The sequence below is a fragment of the Triturus cristatus genome, chromosome 1_1, assembly GCF_964204655.1.
Source record: "Triturus cristatus chromosome 1_1, aTriCri1.1, whole genome shotgun sequence".
NCBI classification, from domain to species: domain Eukaryota; kingdom Metazoa; phylum Chordata; class Amphibia; order Caudata; family Salamandridae; genus Triturus; species Triturus cristatus.
In genome coordinates, this window is record NC_140579.1 from 955,065,222 (window position 1) to 955,087,952 (window position 22,731).

Below are 22,731 nucleotides of genomic sequence, written 5' to 3' on the forward strand. Positions count from 1 at the left end.
CTGAGTTTTAGAGGCGTAGGAATTTTTAAGCATCTCAAGCTCAGCGGCCCACTTCCCGAAGATGTGTCACTTTTGCAAAATGTCATAAATACTATTGCCAGAGAAACAAATGTTCACAAGGAACTCATTTGGTTAAACAATTTGTGATATGCAAAATAGAATTATTTGCTCAGACTCAATCAAAATCACACTATTAATATCCAATACGACCTTTGGATAGGTCCAGGTACGCATTACCATAAATTGTGTCTAAAAAAGCCCATCACATCAATAAATCGATTTTTTCTTAATTCAGCCGAAGTAAGTCACATTTATTTTGCATTCACGACTTGTACCACAAATGTATTCGCATTATACAAAAAGCATTTGGAAGTTATGCATATAATAGCACATTCTGAGTGATACCTGAGTCCCAGTGAAGTGACCATAACCTAACTTAGTGAAAATTAGGTGAAAACAAGTGAATAAATGGGGAATTGGTTATTGGAAAAAACATCAAAAGGAGCGCTTTATACAATAGGGAATAAATTATTATAGGCTCTCTTCTGTTTTTTGTGTCGACGACGTTTCGACCCTCTCTTGATACGGGGTCTCTTCAGGACAGCGTTTCTGGGGACTGAATGAGGGGAACAGATTACATTATGGAGGTGGAATGCATGGTAATGGTGATTAGGGCTCAATGATTGTGTGTACTATTGCTTACCAGTACAGCACAGGGCATCTATTTCTGGAAGGTTCTTAGCAGAACGGATAATTGCTGTGGGATCTTAGGGAACCGAGGGTCTGATCAGCATAATAGCTGAACCTGTAATATTAAGGAAGGATTCAATGTAGTACCTTATTTAGACATAATAAAGCTTGTATGTAAATTTTAAAAAAAAATAGTAAAAAAACAACTCACTCTGGAAGGTTCTGTTGATTGCATGGACATAGTGGGTAGAAGGTGGAACCCTTGGATGTAGCCTGATGCAATGTTTTTCACAAAATGCAGTGCCGGGACGAACTGCCAAAACAAATGTACAAATTACATGGCAACAGCCACGATAATATTAGGGCCTTATCAGTAATGTACTGACACTTATTATAACATTAGAAGTGTCTATAGTCTACTTACTAAAGCGTCGCCGTGGGGACCTCTCAATCGAGCGATATTCCTTGAGTGCGGGGCCGCGGCTGTAGCATAATATTCAAAATACGTGACCGGAAACGAGTCACGTTACCACGCGATAGTGAGGATTTCACCTGGTAACTGTAGCCGCCATCTTTGAATGGGCATGATCTAATGCCGGTCGCTTCACAGTGGACTAATACGTTAAGTGATGTATTCTTCAGACAGTATAACGCTCTGTATTAAGATCAGTTGCTTACAGAGACGTGTACATACACTTAAATTGAATTGACTGATTGAAATGTTTTAATTTTTCGGACAATGACGTATATGTACAGTAGAAAAGATCGATATAATATCGTAAGGCAGTGGTCATTATACAGCAGGGTTACTGAAAATTAACTGTTACCAAGACTAGTAGACCTGGCAAGAGATACGTGTTTATTTGTGCAATCGAGTGGCGGACATTTTATTACAAATAAAAGTTCTATGAAACCATTGTAGGCATATGATCGCATGTTGTATCGATCTACTTTATATTGTAATAAAATAAATGGCAATGGTAATATTGTCCATCTATATATCATAGTTCGATCTAAGGTATTGTATTGTTCTACTAGTAACTACTTTGGCCATTTCAAATAAGGTACAACCTCTTATCCGTCGATTGCTGATTAATCAAATATATTTCGTACTGTCATCCCTGGCACTATTCTAAACGGCAGATAAGCGTGTGTGCACACAGAGGCATACGTGCACTTGAGATGGATTTACATATATAACACAAAAAACGCACAGTGACAATTATATAAATACTGAAATCAAATCGATAATACATATACACAAATAAAACACAAAATAACATTTAAATACAATGGAATATCTGTACAGTAGGCCATGACATTGACCGGAACCAAAGGAGAGTATGGCACCAGTTTGCAGGACAAAGACAAGCGCGCCGCCAATATTACACCTGGGGACCAGATGGCCAAAGATAACAACAGAAGATGGAAGATCTACAGAGTACTTTGATCCTGATAACAATGGAGCCCAAGAGACAGAAGCTACCAGTCTGCATAGGCATATCTCTGAAGACAGAAATGTTGATATCTCCAGATACCCGATTAGCCACATGGACCCTCTGATAAACACCAATAACTGTAACTCAGATGGCACAATCCCTGTTTTCAATTTATCCACACATGTAATGAATAACGACAAAATGTCCCTCTTAAGTAAAGGCTTATCATATGTTGTAACGGAAACAACGGATTTCTTTAAACTGCAAACGGAGTTACATAAATTCTTTAGGACACTAAGGCTTACAGTGTTTTTAGTAATCAAGAAGAACCACCTCCAACTGCTAGATCCCTTATGAGACCCAGATCTACCTTTATACCAACTAACAGTATGATGCCTCCTGAAATTGTAGCCTTCGAAAAAGGTGTCTTGGAAGACATCCAGAAACTGAAAGAACAAAAAACATTCACCCCATATAACATTACTAAACCTGAACGTAATGCGCTCATTACTCTGAAAAATCATCAAAACATTATCTTAAAACCAGCAGATAAGGGTGGAGGAATCGTCATCCAAGAAAGAACTAAGTATGAGGCTGAGGTAATGAGACAAATAAATAACACCCAACATTACAAGAAATTACCTCGTGACCCCCTAGGAGACATCCAGAAGTTGATAGAAGCAACCACAAAGAATGGTCTTGATGAAGGATTCCTGACCAAACAAGAATTTGATTACTTAAATAAAGTACATCCTATGACCCCTGTCCTATATACCTTACCTAAGGTAAATAAAGATACAACTAATCCACCAGGTAGACCCATCCTGTCTGGATGTGGGTCCATATTGGAACCTTTGGGACACTACATCGACAGTTTTATTAAAACATATGTCCCTCTCTTACCCACCTATGTGAGAGATAACACATACATGATTAATCTGGTTGAAGGTATTGAATACAATCCCATGGAAGAGATACTAGTGACTATGGATATAGATTCACTATATACAAATATCCCACAAATGGACAGTATATATGTTATCCAAACCATCTTGAACTGTCGTCCAGCACCATTCAGAGTTCCCACTGAGTTCATAACCGAGCTGTTAGAAATAGCACTCACCAAGAACTATTTCAGATTCAACACAAGCTACTACCAACAATGTTCAGGAACTTCGATGGGAGCTATTTTTGCACCAAATCTAGCGAATCTCTACGTAGGGGATCTTGAAGAGAAATATATCAACAACATAATCAATCCATTCTTCACTAGCATTAGATGCTGGAAGCGCTATATCAACGACATTTTCTTCATCTGGACCGGCACAGAAGAAAATCTAGAACGGTTCATCGTATACCTACATGAATGTCAGTCAGCACTGACCTTCACACACCACAAAGACAAGCAAATGGTCCCGTTCTTAGACCTAAAAATTAGATGCTGTAACAACCATCTGAATGTAACACTGTATCGGAAACCTACAGACAGAAACACGTTGTTACAATAGCTTCCATCCGAGGGCACTGAAGGACGGTCTTCCATATGGCCAATTTTCAAGGTTGCGACGCAACTGTACGGAGAAAGAAGATTTCTTCAGAGAAGCCAATATACTAAGCAACAGACTACGCGAAAGGGGATATCCTAAAAGATTAGTCAGGACCTCAATGAAGAGAGCCTGGTTCAGTCCACGTGAAGTACTACTCACAAAAACCGAAAAAGACTGCACCAAACGTAGTGTTTGCGTCACCACCTTTTGTCCTTTAAGTACCCAGGCACAGAAAAGCATCAAAAAACACTGGCCCACATTGAACTCATGTCAAGAACTACCGATGTTCTCTTTAAAAAAATGCAAAAATCTCAAAGATCAGTTAGTGCATTCAGACACTAGTGTCATCCAGGCTAAGAGCACAATACGTGAACTTTGGTCACTTCCCCTACTGACAGGACACTATAAATGTGGAAATTGTGTAGCCTGTAAGTTCTCCTTAGAAACTAAACAGTTTATCCATGGCAATACCAAGATTACGCTTCGCGATTTTACAAACTGTTCAACACCTAATGTGATCTATTGCATATGGTGCCCCTGTGATCTGATATACATAGGCCAGACCACACAACCAGTGAAAGCACGCATTGGCCAACATCGAAGCCGAATCCGATGCCAGGTTGAGAGTGCTCCCTTAGTAGACCACTACAAAGAGAAAGCACATTCAGCAGATGACTTGAAATGGCAAGTGATAGAAAAGGCTACATTAGCATCTAGAGGTGGAGACATTTCTCTCATTTTACAAACACTGGAGTGTAAATGGATCGATAAATGTGGCTCTATTCGAAGGGTTAAACAGCCTTGATGAATGGCGTAGATTTATCAGCTTACCTTAAGACATTGAATCCCACACTAGAATTAGACAGGGCCCTGTTTACATTTCTCTACAAACACTGTATATACAAAATGTGATATGTAGAAAGACAATCTAACTGTAATGTTTCCATTTACTATATATGGAATATCCCTGAAAAACAACTCTTTATGTAACTATGCCATGAAATTGGCCAATGTCATGGCCTACTGTACAGATATTCCATTGTATTTAAATGTTATTTTGTGTTTTATTTGTTTATTTGTGTATATGTATTATCGATTTGATTTCAGTATTTATATAATTGTCACCGTGCGTTTTTTGTGTTATATATGTAAATCCATCTCAAGTGCACATATGCCTCTGTGTGCACACACTCTTATCTGCCGTTTAGAATAGTGCCAGGGATGACAGTACGAAATATATTTGATTAATCAGCAATCGACGGATAAGAGGTTGTACCTTATTTGAAATGGCCAAAGTAGTTACTAGTAGAACAATACAATACCTTAGATCGAACTATGATATATAGATGGACAATATTACCATTGCCATTTATTTTATTACCATATAAAGTAGATCGATAGAACATGCGATCATATGCCTACAATGGTTTCACAGAACTTTTAGTTGTAATAAAATGGCCGCCACTCGATTGCACAAATAAACACGTATCTCTTGCCAGGTCTACTAGTCTCGGTAACAGTTAATTTTCAGTAACCCTGCTGTATAATGACCGCTGCCATACGATATTATATCGATCTTTTCTACTGTACATATAAGTCATTGTCCTAAAAATTCAAACATTTCAATCAGTCAATTCAATTTAAGTGTATGTAAACGTCTCTGTAAGCCACTGATCTTAATACAGAGCGTTATACTGTCTGAAGAATACATTACTTAACGTATTAGTCCACTGTGAAGCGACCGGCATTAGATCATGCCCATTCAAAGATGGCGGCTACAGTTACCAGGTGAAATTCTCACTATCGTGTGGTAATGTGACTCGTTTCCGGTCACGTATTTTGAATATTATGCTACAGCCGCGGCCCCGCACTCAAGGAAAATCGCTCGATTGAGAGGTCCCCACGGCGACGCTTTAGTAAGTAGACTATACTTTTGATGTTTTTTCCAATAACCAATTCCCCATTCCTTCACTTGTTTTCACCTAATGTTCACTAAGTCAGGTTATGGTCACTTCACTGGGACTCACGTATTACTCACAATGTGCTATTATATGCATAACTTCCAAATGCTTTCTGTATAATGCGAATACATTTGTGGTACAAGTCGTGAATGCAAAATAAATGTGACTTACTTCGGCTGAAGTTAGAAAAATATCGATTTATTGATGTGATGGGCTTTTTTAGACAATTTATGGTAATGCGTACCTGGACCTATCCAAAGGTCGTATTGGATATTAATAGTGTGATTTTGATTGAGTCTGAGCAAATAATTCTATTTTGCATATCAAAAATTGTTTAACCAAACGAGTTCCTTGTGAACATTTGTTTCTCTGGCATTAGTGCTTACCCAGTTCACAAGGACGTATGGGTTGCTCTTGTTTCTTGAAATATAATATAAATACCATTGCATCAGTTTTACGGGGGATTTTAGATGGGAACGCATAACTTGCATATATTAAAACTAACGGAACACAACTGATTCCGAAGATAAAAACTGATGCAGGTCGATGAAAAATGACGCATCTGCCTAGATGCATCACCTTGTAAATATAGAGCAAATAAAGTGCCATCGCTGCATTAAAAAAATGTCACAGAGGCGGTGCAAACTCCTTTTAAACATGTTTCAAACTGTTCAGATGTACAAAGGTCCTTGGCTTCGGACTGATTAGCCCATCAAAACCTGAGGCACCTTTTTACCAAAAATATCTCAAAAACCTACTGAAATGATTTACAATAAAACAAGTGCTGATATATCAAATAGATCTCAACTTTCAATGGAGTAAACTTATCTTTTGGATGTGCCAATGCATTCCACATCACCCAAAAAAAAAATGTTAGTCTGGTGATGCACAGCAGAATCAGCAAAAACAAGCTATGCCATGTGATTAAATATATCTGCATGTGTTTAAACAGTAGTGTCCCACGGCATGGTAAGAGGGTTTGGACCCCTGATCTTAGAGGCCAAATTGCAAGTGAATTTGAGAGCCTGGCTTTATTTTGGCCTCAATACATACAAAATCCTGCATGTACACTGGAGGCCTAGACATGAAATGGGAGTTGCGGTCCAGACCCTGGCTCTCAGGTCATGGAGGCACATCAAAATCATACTTACGGCTGAGCACAACTCTGCTTTCTGTGACCCATGCCATGGATAGTCAGTGGTGGTGACAGCGTACCATGTCTTAGTGATCAGTAGCTGAAGAGAACTTTTTACCTGTTCAGGCTTATGATGCCTACAGATCCACTCAAGTACAGTTCCACTTACGTGTCATGACCAGACCATGCTCGAGTGTCTGCATGTAGGGTGTATGGCAGCAGGACTCCATATCGTTTGCAAGCGCATATGCATACTGTTACCAGTCGTCAGATCCATTTTGGATTGCCCCTTATTACATTTGGGGGTCTCTAGTTGGCAGAGGTAGGTACCTTTGACCAAATAGGGGCCCTTGCATCTAGTCAGGGTAAGGGGGTACACTTCTAAAATAACCCCTGCTCACCTCCTTGGTAGCTTGGCACGAGCAGACAGGCTTATCTCTCAGAGGCAGTGTGTAAAGCATTTGTGAACACATACAGTAACCAAGTGACAACAATACAGATGGACACTACACAAGTTGTATATTAAAAATAAGTATTCTTTATATAGACTTATCACAAGACCACAAACAACAAAAATCCACAATAGTGTACTTAAAATGGTAGAATTAGCTTAGTTCTCTTTAGATGTTAAAATGCGACACTTGAGTTCAATATTCCTTAGGATGCTTAACGCTATACAACGAAAGTGTTGCAGGGAAGGTAATGCGTCGGTTCCTTACACGCATCAACGGTGATGCGTCGGGTCCCTACTGCTGCGTAGGGGATGTGTTGGTTCTTCTCTGCGATGGGAGGTGATGCGTCGGTTTCTCACTGCGCTTCCGTGGCGATGCAGCACGCAACGCCGTGATGCGATGAAGGTCCGGTGCAATGAAACAAAGATGGCGTCTTTTTCTTGATGCGACACGATGCGGACTGCGACAGGCCCTGCGACACGCTTCAGTGATGCGGCGGTGTCTGATGCAACGTCGATCCTCTTCTCCGGCGATGCGAGACGCTTTGGCAACGATGCGAGCCGCGACAAGCCCTGCGACACGCTTCCCGGTGATGCGGCGGCATCTGATGCGACATCGATCCTCTTCTCCGGTGATGCGAGGCGCTTTGGTGACCCTGCAATGACTCAACGGTTCTTCTGGGCCGCGACAGGCCCTGCGACACGCTTCCCGGTGATGCGGCGGCATCTGATGTGACGTCGATCCTCTTCTCCGGCGATGCGAGGTGCTTTCTCGTTGTGAAGTGACAGCGGCAGCTCAGCGACACGCTTCTTGCTCATGAGTCACGCTTCCAGCTCCTTGCGACAAGCAGTCCCTTAGAAAGCCTTGCAAAACAGCAGGCACTTCCAAAAGACTCTTGGGGAGCTGGTTGGTGAAGTCTGTTGTCCCTGAGACTTCAGCAGGAGGCAAGCTCTGTTCTCAAGCCCTTGGAGATCCTTCACAAGTTGGTTTAAAGTAGACACAAAGTTCCTTTCTCCTCTCATTGGCAGTCAGGCAACCACTGCAGGCCAATCCCTCAAGCTTAGTCTCTCTGGTTCCTCTCCTCAGCAAAGGTTTCTTCTTCTTTCCTAAAGTGATCTAAAGTTCTTGGGTCCCAATATTTATACTCCGTTTCTCTTTGTTCTCTGAAGGCAGAGAGTTCTTTGCCTAGTCCAAAACAGTTCTGGCTAGTCCTGGAGCCCTTTGTTGACATGACTACTCCTTTCCTTTCACAGTGCAGGGCAGAGACATCAGACACACCACAAGAGATGGAGCCAGCATTGTGGAGGGAAGGCACAGCCCTATTCAGGTCTCAGGTGCCACTCCTCCCACCCATCTACATGCAGATCTTTCTATTCAGCCCTGTGCTGACTCACCCTGTCTCCTGGAATCCCCCAGCCCCAGTCACCCAAACTCCAGACAAGGAATACACAACCTAGCAGAGGCAGGTTTGGAGGGTTAGACAAGAAAATGCCTACTTTCCAAAAGTGGTATTTTCAAACACAGAATGTTAAAACCAACTTCACTGAGACTTCAGCAGGAGGCAAGCTCTTTTCTCAAGCCCTTGGAGATCCTTCACAAGTTGGTTAAAAGTACACACAAGGTTCCTTTCTCCTCTCTTTGGCAGTCAGGCAACCACTGCAGGCCAATCCCTCAAGCTTAGGGATAGTTTCTCCTCAGTCTCTATGGTTCCTCTCCTCAGCAAATGTTTCTTCTTGTTTCCCAAAGCAATCTAAAGTTCTTGGGTTTGGGTCCCAATATTTATATTCAGTTTCTCTTTGTTCTCTGAAGGCAGAGTGGCCTTTGCCTAGTCCAAACCAGTTCTGGTCAGTCCTGGAGCACTTTGTTGATATGACTCCTTCTTTCCTTTCACAGTGCAGGGTAGAGATCTTTCTATTCAGCCCTGTGCTGACTCACCCTGTCTCCTGGAATCCCCCAGCCACAGTCACTCAAACTCCAGACAAGGAATACACAACCTAGCAGAGGCAGGCTTGGATGGTCAGACAAGAAAATACCTCCTTTCTAAAAGTGTTTTTTTCAAACACAGAATGTTAAAACCAACTTTACTAAAAGATGTATTTTATCATTCTGAGTTCAGGCACACTAAACTCGAATTTCTACCATGTTCCCTGAGTCAGTTAGGATCATAGGATGTAATAATCAAACTGCCCATTCTGGCCTATGGGGAACAGGTAGCCTTGCAATAGAGAAAAACGAAAATGGCTGTAATTCACTATTAGGACATGCCACACACACCAGGGCATGTCCTACCTTATACTTACAATGCACTCTGCCCTTGGGCCTACCATAGGGGTGTCTGATATGAGGAAAAGGGAAGGTTAAGGGACTGGCATGTGGGGGCACTTGCCCAATCAGCATCGCAGTACCAGACTGCACACAAGCTCTGCAATGGCAAGCCTTAGACACACTTTTACAGGCTGCTTCTGTGGGTGGCACAACCAGTGCTGCAAGCCCACCAGCAGCATTTGGATTACCAGCCCTGGGCACTCCTGGTGCACTGTACTAGAGTCTGACAAGTAAACCAAATCAGCCAATCATGGAATCACTAATCCGTACATCAATGTATAATAGGGAGAGCATATGCACTTTAACACTGATCAGCAGTGGTAGAGTGCCCAGAGCCATAAAACCTACAAAAACAAGTCAGACAAAATCCAGGAGGAAGGCAAAAAGTTCAAGGATGACCCTGCAAAAAGGGCCAAGTCCAACACCCCTGGTCTGACATGGCACAAGATGGAGGTTTTGAATCAGCTCGCAAGTAGTGGAAGTGTTCTGCTTGCATTTCAGAGGTGTAACTGTAGACACAGAAACGTGGCGAGGTGGGGACAGGATGACCTTTATAAATTCTATGTGACCTTTTTAGCAAGGGATTGCTGATTAGCCTTGAAAGAACTTGGGCTGCTTACCATGGCTATCTTGAGTCAAGTGCCGTGGGGGTGTAGTAGGCCCAATTTGCAGCTTCAAATGGGACTGACGTCAGGACAACATGGAGACAAAAGACCCCCACCACAAAGGTTGAGGTACTCCAAATTGGGTCAGAAGGCATGCGTCATCATGCATGCAGCATTATGAGGCAAACTTTTTTCTAACTTTAATTTACCTTTCCAAGATAACGATTGCTGAAAACATATATTTCAAATAATGGGGGGCAGTGTACAGGGGGGTCGAGAGGTGAAGGGCGAAATCAACGCCAGCGTGGGTGTAAATGGAGGTTGGGAAGCAACAAAGAACTTTGGTGAAGGTTTAAAAACAAACTAAAAAACAAAGCAAGGTGGGGAGAGGTGGCGACAGCAAGGGCCTAGAACTGGTAGCAACAGGAAAAGAGCAGGTAGTGATGGGGAATTGGAGTGAAGCAGCACCTACGGGAGAGAGCAAGAAAATCCAGCCTTCCTTCCCTTCCTAGGGTAACAGTCAATCCCCATGTTTCCCCTGCATCACACTTCTGCCACTTTTTGCCCAACGAGTGATATGTCCTCCATCAACATTGAGAGATGCTTTACCAGAACTCACTGAAGGTCCTGTGGAAAGTGGCAAAGGAGAAAATGGAAATAAGATGGACATCGGGGCCAACATGGGGGAGGTGAAGGGGGATATTTGAGGGGCACTTTAATGCCAACAGAGGTGAATTCGGGGGGGGGGGGGGGGTAAAAGCAGCATTTTGGTGTTCTGCCCTATTGCCAGAGGAAATGACCCACAACGTACATAGGATTGCGATAAGGTACTGGACTTTCCCTTGTCGCCCAACCCTCATCAATGATCTGTACAGTTCTATAAATTTTGCTGGCCACGGGTCCTGCTATCTCATTGTTCCCTAACACTTTTCAAGGACTATTTGCACTATAATTGAAACATGTGCCATTTTACACCATATAATTACTGAGGTCTCTCAATTAATCTTAGGAGGGGTTGAAACACAGTGATGTGTCGTCTAAATAGACTAGACTGAAAGTTGTCAGATTCAATACAATGTAATAACAAGAAAAACACTAGGGGCCGTATTACAGATGGTGCCCCGGGGGCACTACTGGCATTTGCGCCCCCTTCGCACGGCGCCGGGGAACTCTGCTATTATAGAAGGGGACGCAGATGCTTGTGCGTCCCCTTCTATAATACAGATAGCGCTGGCGCACTTAAAGCGCCAGCACCATCAACAGAGGGTGTTCCCTACTTTGCATAGTGGCGTGCCCTATGCAAAAGAGGGAATTCCTTTGACTCTGCACCTGTGCCATATTACAGGCGCAAAGTCAAAGAAGCCCTCAGGAGGCACACTAACAGTGCGCCAGTTAAAAGGTGGCACACTTTTAGTGCGCTTCCTGACAGCAGCCCTCTACACGGAGGGAAAGCGGGTCCCATGGACCCCCAGACATCCCCTTGCAGGCGGGTGCAGTCAATTACTGCACCCGCCTGCAAGGGGATCTCTAAACCACTTTGAAAGGGCAAGCGGGTGCCGCCTGTACTGTGAAAACAGGGGGCACCTTGCTCAGCTTTCACATGAATGTGCTGCCCTGGGGGCAGCACAAGTTTGCGGCTGCCCTTGGGGCAGCGCATACACCATAATGGGGCATATTATCAGTTTGCGCCCCGGGCGCAAACAGTGATAATGTGTAATACGGCCCCAGGTCATCAATACCTGGCTCATAAAAGCAAGACTCCTTCTTAGAGACAGAAGAGTATAAGAACTGTAAACCCCTCTGTTAAACAGAAAAGCAATAAAACTGGTGACTACAAAGGATATCGCCTCTACAGTCCTGGTTATAAATTGCACGGTGTTGGGATGCTGAAATTACCTCCCTGCAACATGGGATGTAGGCAGTTGTTCCCCTGCACCATGAAAGCATGATTTTAAACCTCAGGAATGAGGAATACCATCACTCAGGATTACTAAATCCTATTCCACACAATTCCAGGACCTTTTCGGCACCCAGTTACCTGCTCTCAGAAGGTGGTAGATGTAAGCAGGGGCCAAAGCAGGTGCCAGGTCTGGAGATGATCAAGGAGTTGGGTTGGCTGCAGACGGCTGACAGGCTGTGGTCCATGCTCCCCAGGAGGTGCTAGGGAGGGGGTCAGGCTGGGACTCCGCCCACAGCCCCAGACAGACATGTGTTTTTGCCAGGTGCATTCCTGCCAGGTAAATCAGGAGTAGTGTTCCTGGACCAGGTAATCCTAGGTCACTAGGAACTGTCAAGAGCAATATCATCCGAGCATATAATGCTCAGACCTACCCATACTCTGTCCCTAACATTCCTATGCATGTGTAATTGCAATAATGAATATAGCTCTGCCACTTTATGCACACTCATGATTTGCATACTTCCAAAGTGATTGTCACAGAACAAAGACTTTGAACAGGCAATAATAAATCAGTCCTGAGACGAGGGCATGAAGTATTGGAACACGACAGTGCCGCAAGGCCCACCACAAATCTGCGTTAACATTCCATTCCAACACATGCCATCAAACCATCAGCTGTGCATAAAATATGTTTATCACCCTTGAGTCATAGCAATGTTAAAGGAAAGAAGCATACAAGGCGACCATGACTGGACAGAGGGTTGTTATGTTCTTTGTGTAACTTTCCCATTGTTACATCTGCTGTGTCAGGGTTGTATCTTCTGTGCCACTGTTACATTGTGTGTGTCTCTCGTACACAATAACAGCAAGAGTACCTCCCCACTGCCCACTGGAGGAGCAATTTTAATCCACATTCACTTCTTGTTCTTCATCCAGTTATAATATTCAGATCGGTGTGCATACATTACGGAGAAAATGTAACGGCAACTATTCAAAACTGGGGACAAACTATTGTCAACAACAATATTTCTACTTATAATTACAGATCACCAAGTAAATATCCCTTGCCTAATACAATGAGCACAACACAAACACAATGTCATATGCTAACAATCAAATACTCAAACAAAAGAGAAGTAGACGTGACACAGATAAGACTATCAGAGAACAAACATCAACTTGTACATGATACAAAAATACACTTGGAATAAAATATCTTGTTTGCCCCTTTCCTTCCTTATATGTTGATGTTTTAGTCCCAGAAAACATTCAAATAAGCATCATCATCAGGAAAAAGGTGCATTTTTAATTCATTAATGCAAAAAGGACAATTGATGACAGAATGCTGCTCAATGTCATACATTCACCCCAGTGCAGAGATCTGGGCCTAAGTCAATCGTTTTTTTTGCTCCCCTTGCCATTCCAGTTTGAATCCAGTCATATGCAGTCTTGACCCTGCGCCCAATGGGAAAAGTCCAGCCAAAACTGCCAGGCCAGGTCCTCCCTGGACTGGAAACGAGAATTCTAGAATCAGTTTTGGGGTTTCACCGCTCATCAGCCAGGATAGCTTGACTCCAGTGTGTTTGCTATTTAATTAATTGAGGAATCATTACAAGCTGACATTATAGAAATGGGGACGTGGCAACATCCAGCCCCCGAGGTGGATTTTGCCCTCCTCCAGGGGAAGGAGGGTTGCGCTTGCGGTTATTTTAAATTACACATCCCCCTGTGGGGATATCTGCTTTTCCCTGTTCTTGATTAAGACTGTTACATAGTACTATTCGCTGTGCCTGGTTGCTCGGTTACATCTGCTATTGCTATACCCCAATTACATCTGCTTTATCCTCCCACTGTCTATTGCACTGTTACATCTGTTGTGTCCTGACTACAACGCTACATCCGCTGTATATATGTTGTTCAGTTACATCTCCTGCATCTGTTACAATGTTACATCCGCTGTATTCTTTCCACTGTACTCCAGCTGTGTCATTGTTACACTGTTACACAAGCTGTGTCCCTGATATTCTCTTACATCTGCTATTTCCCAGTTGTCTCAATACATCAGCGGTGTCTCTGTTACAGTTTTAGATTCTCACAGTGCATGTTAAACTGCTGCATCTTCTGTGACCCTGGAAACACCTCTGGGCCTGCCTTATCAAGGCTCTGAACTGGTACAGCGTCACAAAAAGTGACACAAACTGGCGCAAATGTTTTATTTTTTTGTTTATATGTCTTTATTGCATTTGTACAACAAATAGACTGCTGCACAGATACAGAACTATTGGTGTTCAAACCAGCAAGAGTGGAACAGCATCAGCCAACAAAAGTACCAGTACATAAAGAAAACAAAACAACTCAAACGTTATTCAATTCAAAGTCTTGAATTGGGAATTACTTCTGAGCTGGAAAGTAGCTCTAAAGTAAGACGAGTAAATGGCTGGTACATGGGCACTGAAATAAAACTACCCATGGGTTTGATGCAAAGCTTTATCTACTAACAATGGTAAACAGTGCATTAGCCCCAAAATGTGATGCCTCCTGGAGGGAGGCAAAATGTTTGTTAAACGTGTCTAACTTTCCATGCGGCTGTAACGACCAGCACACATAAATAGATAGAAACTTTTTAAACTATGGCTAAGCATAGTATTTTGTATTAGTACAAAACCTATGCTAAACATCATACAAACACCTCGGCACCATGGTGCAAGGGTGTGTGTTTGGTGCAAGTAAACCAAAAGAGTGCCACAAAAAGAAAGAGCAACAGCACCATACCTTGACTCCGTCTTGGTCTCTCCCTTTCAAATAACTCAGCAACTTTGGTTGCTGCGCTACAATGCATGAGTTCTTAGTAAATGTACCCCTCTGTGTCTCTCCTACATTATTACATTTGATGTGTCTCTGTTACACTACATTGATTAGGAAAGGGAGTGTGCACTGAATTTATGTTTAATTACATATAGCGGCTGTCAATTCAAGTAATCTATGGATCAAAATGTTCAAAATGGAATGTGGCTATTTTTCAGCTGGAGTTTAGCCAGCAGTAATCACAATGCAGGATCCTCACTATGCCTCTTCCAATGGAACAACATGCATACAAAGTGTGGTAAGGGTACATATAAAAATATTTAAAAATAGGAGGATGAGTTTGAGGGCAGTGACGAGCTCTCAAAAATCTATTAATAAAAACATTAATAGGAAATGACTGGTACTGGAAAAGGAGGACTGCTATATGGATTTGGACGATGGAAGTCAACCCTGTATTTGTGTCAAGGTTGAGGCCCTTCTCCATGACCTCAAGGTCAGCTCACATTTACTCTAAATCCTTGTGCCACTCTTCCATAACAAACCACCAGAAGGGTTTCAGGGGTAGCTGACAAAAAGACATAGGAGGGGAGACAAGAATGGGGCTGGAACATTGTTGTACGTAGGTATCATTGGGGAACCCCATGTAATAAAATAAAGGCCATTGGCAAGAATTTCACGTGCTAAAATTACTGGTATAGTGAATGGGCAGCCAAATACCTATAAAATGACTTGTACTATATCACAACAAGTGGTAAGTAATGGCATGGTATCGTTTGTGCAGTTACAGATTAGCACCAACCAGGACTAAAACCTTCTTGACCCTGTTCGAGAAGCAAGAATACAGTCTGTATGAGCAGCCCAAATCTCTTCTGAAGGACAACACAAGCAACCTTAGATACATTCCTGACATACTGGACTTCTGCTTGAGACCCTGTACTAGAGAGAGTGCAAGGCCCAGATAGGAACATGCCATGTTATGACACATATCGCGACTTACGATCGAAACGCTTGAATCATTATGAAACACAAGGGACGTGGCCTAGCAGTGTAGGGCGTACTATTACTTTTGGGTGTGGCAACAGGTGGTATTTGTTTTCTGTGTGTGTTGAGACAATGGCACTAAAAAACCAAAAGCACGAAAAGTACCCAGAGTGATTATCGATGGCTGAGACTGATACAAGCATTAACCCCCGATATTTTTTAGGGAATTTTGTATTCTCCTTTGAAGTGGCCATAGAGGCATCCATTCCTTGTTTCTTCGACCACACTGCATTCGCATTGTGTATTTTTTTTTATTTGTCCATGGGCAAGGGTATTGCAGCAATGCAAAAGGGGAGGACCTGTGAATACACTTCTATGAGGGACACACCTCTATTGACCAGTGCCCCATCACTCATGAACAATGCGGTCACCTGGATAAGCGCCTTGATCTTTTCATTGGGCTTTTTCTCTCCTCGTTTCTCCTGCTTTTCTAATTCTAGTCTAAACATCCTGCTACCTGTTTGCATTCGATACCTGCGACATTTTATTCAGATTAACGAATTTAAGTCTTGTGAATGCAAAGAACTATCCAAACGCAAATAAAATGTGAAATGTGATAACCTAAGTAAGAAGAAATCAAGATCTCCACCGCAAAAAAAACAACTGAGAAACACAGAAACTATTGCTACTTGATAAACACCTAATGTGGAGAACGCAATGAGAGACATTTCCCATTGAATCATGTTGAATGCCTGATAATATTGTGCTGTAAAGACCTGGTATACGGTGACCAGGCACTCTTCCAACTGCATGAGAACAAAACTACACTAAACAGTAACCCGATTGGCTTCAACGTAATGACATCAGTGCTGATACAGCGACCTCGCGATGTGCCGTCAGTGGCCTCCTGCTACCAGTCTGTCAGTCTATGGGACCCTGACACAGAACCTTAACCGCTTCAGTGCCCATGACGAGATGGTCTCGTCATGGAGCACGGTTGCGCTGTGCCCATGACTAGACTATCTCGTCATGAACCCCGCCCGCTAATGTAACGCCCGGCACAGGGCGGGGAAAGGGCGTGGCACTGAAGGGGTTAACGAACAAATGCGTTTTATATATTTTCTAACTAATGCAGGAAATGACGCATGCGGTGTAGACAGGTCAGCAAGTGTGAACATTGCTAGAGGACTCGACAGCCACGCAATGTATTTGTGAAGGACCAGCAAAAGCGCACGGACAAAAATATCATCGTAATAAAACAAAAATATGTTATTTAAAAAACCGAACAGTAATATTGCAAATAACAAATTTTGTATCTTTTTAAACATAACTCTCTTGTAAATTCGGGGATATACGTAAACGCAGCATTTTACAATTTATTAAGCAATTACATGAGTTTATAATTTCATGTTGAAATGCAGAGTAAGTGCATGTTGTAGGAAGAGGTACAGATTTTTCACCCAAGGAATCGCTGGCTACAAGCAGGCCCGGCTCTAGGAATTTTTATTTGGGTGGGCCAAGGGTCCTTTCAGGTGGGCCACTGCAGCAACGGGGCGGCTGGGGGGTGTCGCGCTGGGGTTTAATTTAATAAAATTAATTTGAATTAATCAGCATGGAGAAGGACAGAGTGTGCATGACTGTTTTGGGCAGCCTCAGAGCGCCGACCAAACAGTCTTTACGCACTCAGGAGTGGGCCTACCACTCCTCCCCTGCCCTGCTCGCAGAGCAGCCCCGCCCACCCGCAACCAAACATAAAATGGTAATAACTGAAAGTTATCACCATTTTATGTTTCTGCTTCTCGCACGGCGAGAAGCAGTGTGGCGACGCTCCTCCGCCCTAGTGTAGGAGCCGCCCTTGCACTGCGGGCCCAAATTGTTGCTTCTGGAGGCAATCTACAAGCCCTAGATTACATCATATCTATTTGCAAACAGTCACCATGATACCACGGATTGATTCTGTGTGTATACAGAGCATGTGGAGAGTTATTTGAAAGTAAGAGCAATGTCTGGACCTGCACTGCAAACCCTAGAATTCCAGCAGGCCAGGCTTCAATACAGGTACTTGAATACCATGCATATTATAATAGTTCAAGATTAAAGAAGTCCGTATTACCACACGAAAGCCTTGACATCATTGTTTTAGAAAGGCTGGCAATCTACTTGTTGCAATTTGTCCAACACTTATTTCTCTGCACAAATTTAACTTCATACATTTTACTTTCTTGTCACTCTTTTGCAATGTACTTTCAAAGATAGAAATTCTTGAAAAACAGTAACGCATTTGAAAAAAGAGAAAAGAGTATTTTTGATAACTGCCAAGTTTTCACACCGACCATTCCAAAACTAGCAGTCCAGTCATAGAGGTAACCTTCTATTATTCTTTGGAAACTCCCTTATAAACTCATCAATACATAGATTTCCGTTAGCTCCTTTCTCGTGTGCTAAAATAGTCCAATTATGAAAGATAAAGCATTAATATGTAATGCAATACAGGAGAATGAGACACTCATCTAGTTTCTGAATTGCACAATGTGAAACTAGAAACTAGAAATCCTGGGATCAATCCTGGCTTCCATGCTTGACCAAATTGTGAGATCCTAGCCAAACCTTTATTTCCCTGAGCCTCCTTTATACATGTGCTCTAGATGTGCTCTAGATGTGCACTGTACAAAACACATTTTCTATGAGAACAAGCCCGAGCACTCATACATCATTTGATGTATGAGTGCTCGGGCTTGGTCTCACTTGTAAGGTATATCCCTAGGGGTCACATATTGGGGGTGTGGGTGATTTCCCCCTCCCTTGAGCACCATAGCAACTATTTACGAATTAGGATAATACCACTAAGAGTGAGCACCAACACCACATGGGGCCCTATCACCCAATATGGAGTTTATTTATCCCGTTCGATGCGTCGGACGCCCCCCGGCCGTCGTATGTCACAGCGGGCATGTGCGGAGGACGGCCTGGGGCCGTCCGAAACACGCCCACTCATTATTTCACCCACACCGCGGCGGAATTCACGCCGCGGTCAACGGGTTAAAACACATTTTCTGTTTGATTTAGTCTACTATAATAGTGCTTCATCTGCACTAAGAATCTAAGCCACAAGTAGGGCGCACAATCGATCAATCAGGGGGTTTATAAAGTGCGCTACTCACCCGTGAGGGTCTCAAGGCACATAACAACAGACTTGCCTTTTAGCTTACTGAGGGCCAGATGAACAACCATTTTTTGCAGTGGCAAACGGGCAATTGGCCCGTTTGCGACTGCAATAAAGGGTGTTGGTATGTACAAACGCTATTGTGCAAGACTGTATTAGGGAGGGGCGTTCCAAGGGCGTCCCTCCCTAATAGCGAGCCACATTTGTATGAATCATGGTTTTGCAACCGCAATTGCAGTTGGAAAACACTTGTAGATGGCACCTACTTCATGTAGGCGGTAACCCACTCGGAAAGAGGAAGGAGTCGCCAGGGTATCCCTTCCTCTTTGTGAACAGATGAGAAAATATTTTTTAAGAGCAGGCAGTGGTCCCAGGACCACTGCCTGCTCTTAAAAATTGAAACAAACGTTGATTTTTTCTTTTTGAAATGTATCTTATGTAAGGTCCCTTTGATGGGAAGAGGTGGTTACTGAGGTGGGCGTATAAGGCAAGTAACAGAACTCAGCCTCCCTCATTGCCAGTCTTCAGAGAGAATCTCTCTTCATTACTACCTGCAGAGACCCTGGACTCTGCAGCACACTCCCTTCCTGGCCTGATTATCCATTTTCTACCACCCATCTCCTGTGCACTCTAGCTGACAGCTGACCTTGGGCCCCAGCCCCATATCAGCCACCTTCCGACTCCATTTTCATTATTCCCGGTAAAAAACATTAGGAAAATTACCCTCAAACTTAAATCATTGAATATAACAGTAAACAAAATGAGCACACACTTTAAAATATATTCCACAGTGGTCCTAATGACCCGACTGCTAATTAAATAAACAAAAACAGAGATGCCCTGACAGGGCTGGCTTTAGCGCGTGTGCAAAAGTCTTTATTGGTGCCCCATGACCACCTCCTCGGATGCCCTCACTGCCACGCTCCACCAGTGCCCCTCATCTCTCCATAGCCCCTCCAACTCATGACCTCCTCCTCAGATTCCCTTACTACCACCCTCCACCAGTGCCCCTCATATCTCCATAGCCCCTCACTCATATGCACTTCATTGGTTGTTTAGCGCTACTCATAGTGTAGGGTGTTACAGTACTTTACATCGTGCCCACATTATGCAGAGACAATGAATCATACAAGTATGTAAATCAGCCTATAGGGAATGTCGCATAAGCCAATGAGGATTACCAGGAGTAGGAATCATATGTCATCCATACTGGTTGGCAGTATGTTTTAAGAGAGTTTGGTCTCGAGAAGCACAAACACAGGATTTAAAGCATACCCCAGTGGTGGTGGTGGGGGGCTTTGCTGATTAAAATGTATATCTGACCTAACAAACTCTTTATAGCAACATTAGAATAATGAAAGACTGAGGAACTATTAACTACAAAAAAACAGAAGTTCTAATTATACCTTTCAGGTTTGTATGTGGCTCTTTGATGACAGTTCATAGGTCACTGTCCTGTTAGGATTGTAACTTCTGAACTGCAAGTAACAAAAGGATCTCTGTAAGCAAGGCAGTAATCCACTGAGCTGTCCACATAAACTACAGTTTATCTGCATTTCAAAACTACCAACAGACAAAGGATTGCTCTCCAGCAGGATAATTAATCACCAGAGTTATCTGGACACATTTACTGTTGTCTTGCATTCGTATCAAAGAAAGGATTTGTCCCCTTCGCCATGCCCCTATTCTACCTGCACGAGTAGGCGGGGGCACAGCCCACCTTTCTAAAACGAGATGCATGATTAGGGGGGGCCGTGAGAAAGAGCCCATGCCCAATCTCACAACTCCTAGAAGAAGAAAAATAACATTCAGAGGAACATTTTAAATTTCAGTGGACATTTTCTGTTGGCCTTCTTAATGTTGCTGCCAGTGGGGGCTAGTGACATTTGAAAGTGGTGAGGCGTAAAGTTAGGAATGACTTAAGTAGCAAGCGAGCACTGCATTTTCTTTTACTCTACTTTAGCCTTATTATTTTGAAGCCTGTGTAACCCCATCACAAGGGTCCCATCACACCCATTTCAACAGAATCACAATTACAACAGGAGTATGTGACCACTATGTGCTCCCTGCCGAGAGGCCAAGGATGGATGGCCATGTATTCTGAACACATTTTTGACTGACTGCAGGCACTATGAGAAACGTGCAGTGCCCTCAGTCTCCGCTCCAGAGCGCTCATTGTTGCATAAAGACATAGCGCTGCTTGTGCGACTCGATCCAAAGGACAAGTGCCTGGAATCTTGAGTGATCTGATTTTTAAGGCGCTGTCTGCCACATTTCACGTTTAATGTTGCCATATCATTGGAGTGCTTTGCCTGAGCACCAGTTACTTTGCACAAGGAGAACACATTCAGTTTTGGTTTCCACACGCAGATCACAGACTATTCCACTTTTCACCGAGTGATTGGTTGTAATTAAATAAAGCAAGTCTGTTAAACGCCATTAAGAGCTGAGCATTTGCTACAGCAGGGTGGGCACAAACCACGGTTTTTATTTAAAAGAAAATCCTCATGAAGATCTCAAGCATCTTCTGAAAATACGCCACTTCCCACCTTGAGGAAAATTTCCTCACCGAATGTGGGTAATAACTGCCTCTCAGTTTGCTTGGATGAGTGCTGAATGTGCCCGATAACATCAATTTGGCATCAATTCTAAAATAGTAGAATACCTCACTTCAGCAAAGCCTGACATAAATCGTTGGGAGACCGGGCATTGCACATGCACGACTTCCTGTCACTGGAGAGTTTGAGTTTTAAGTGGAAGACAGAAATGGATCCAGGCTGAGGAAGGGCAAAACATGGCAAATAATGCCCCCCCCCCCCCCCCCCCCCAGGCGCAACAAGAGCCACATTTCTTGGGCTACCAAAAATGTCGGGGTGGGGCTGATTCTTCCAGCTATATGCAGAGTGGAGATGCAGGGGCTCCAAGAAGGGGTGAAAAAACAACAAAGCCTCATTAGCACGTAAATGGTCTTTTAAAGACCTGTGAAGTAATGGGGTGCCACTTTGTGTGTGCCCAGGAAGCTGTCTCAGCTGCGCTGACACACACGAAAAGGGGGGAAGGAGGGGGAGCGAGGGCCAAGGTTCATGTTTGGGTGGGCCTGGCCCACCCGGCCCACCCGCTAGAACCGGGCCTGGCTACAAGATTCAGAGATATGATTTCTAATTCAGCTTTGACAAATAATTTTAAAAAACATTATGTATCGCGTAGCTAGTGAGCTTATTAAAGTGCATAAAACGTGTTTGCTTGCGATGTTTTCTAAAGACATTTAAAAATTATACGCTTAACAGGGCTAGTTAGCCGTCTTCTAAAAAGATCTTCCTTGACAACCAGACAAAATATTTTGTTTCGTTTTATTTTTTCATTTACATTGAAACTTATCTGTCTGTACCTGTGGCTTTCTTAGCGCACTAATTGTTCTAAACATACCATGTATTTTTTAAGGAGCTCACAGTTAGGACTGCTAGACTTACCGATGATGCTGCGAATGTTTCCACTCCTCTCTTTCCTTGCCACCCCCTTTCCCCGAAAGCCGTGTTTCCCAAGATTGCGGTACAGGGTAATGACCGGAGTCGGTCGTACGCCGCTGCCCCTAGCTGGCTTTCACGAAGAGCGGTGCTTGCATTCTCAGGAACGGCACAGGACTTCCGCAAGGCCTCCCGAGCCTCCGCGCACTGGGCTGGGCAAACATCACAAGAAGCCTGGCCTTTAACCCGGTGACGAACCATCCC

General features: G+C 43.3%; 1 protein-coding gene across 2 annotated transcripts in view; it reads right to left on the bottom strand.

Annotated features, from left to right (window-relative positions):
• Positions 1–22,694, bottom strand: part of LOC146871367 (transmembrane protein 98) — a 1,189,076-nt gene extending 1,166,382 nt beyond the window's left edge. The window contains exon 1 of one of the 2 annotated variants that reach the window (XM_085650842.1): positions 22,474–22,694. The gene's annotated coding sequence lies outside the window, so the exon portion shown is untranslated. The remainder of the gene's footprint in view (positions 1–22,473) is intronic. The other variant, XM_085650844.1, reaches the window with a different exon arrangement.
• Between the last annotated feature and the right edge of the window lie 37 nt (positions 22,695–22,731).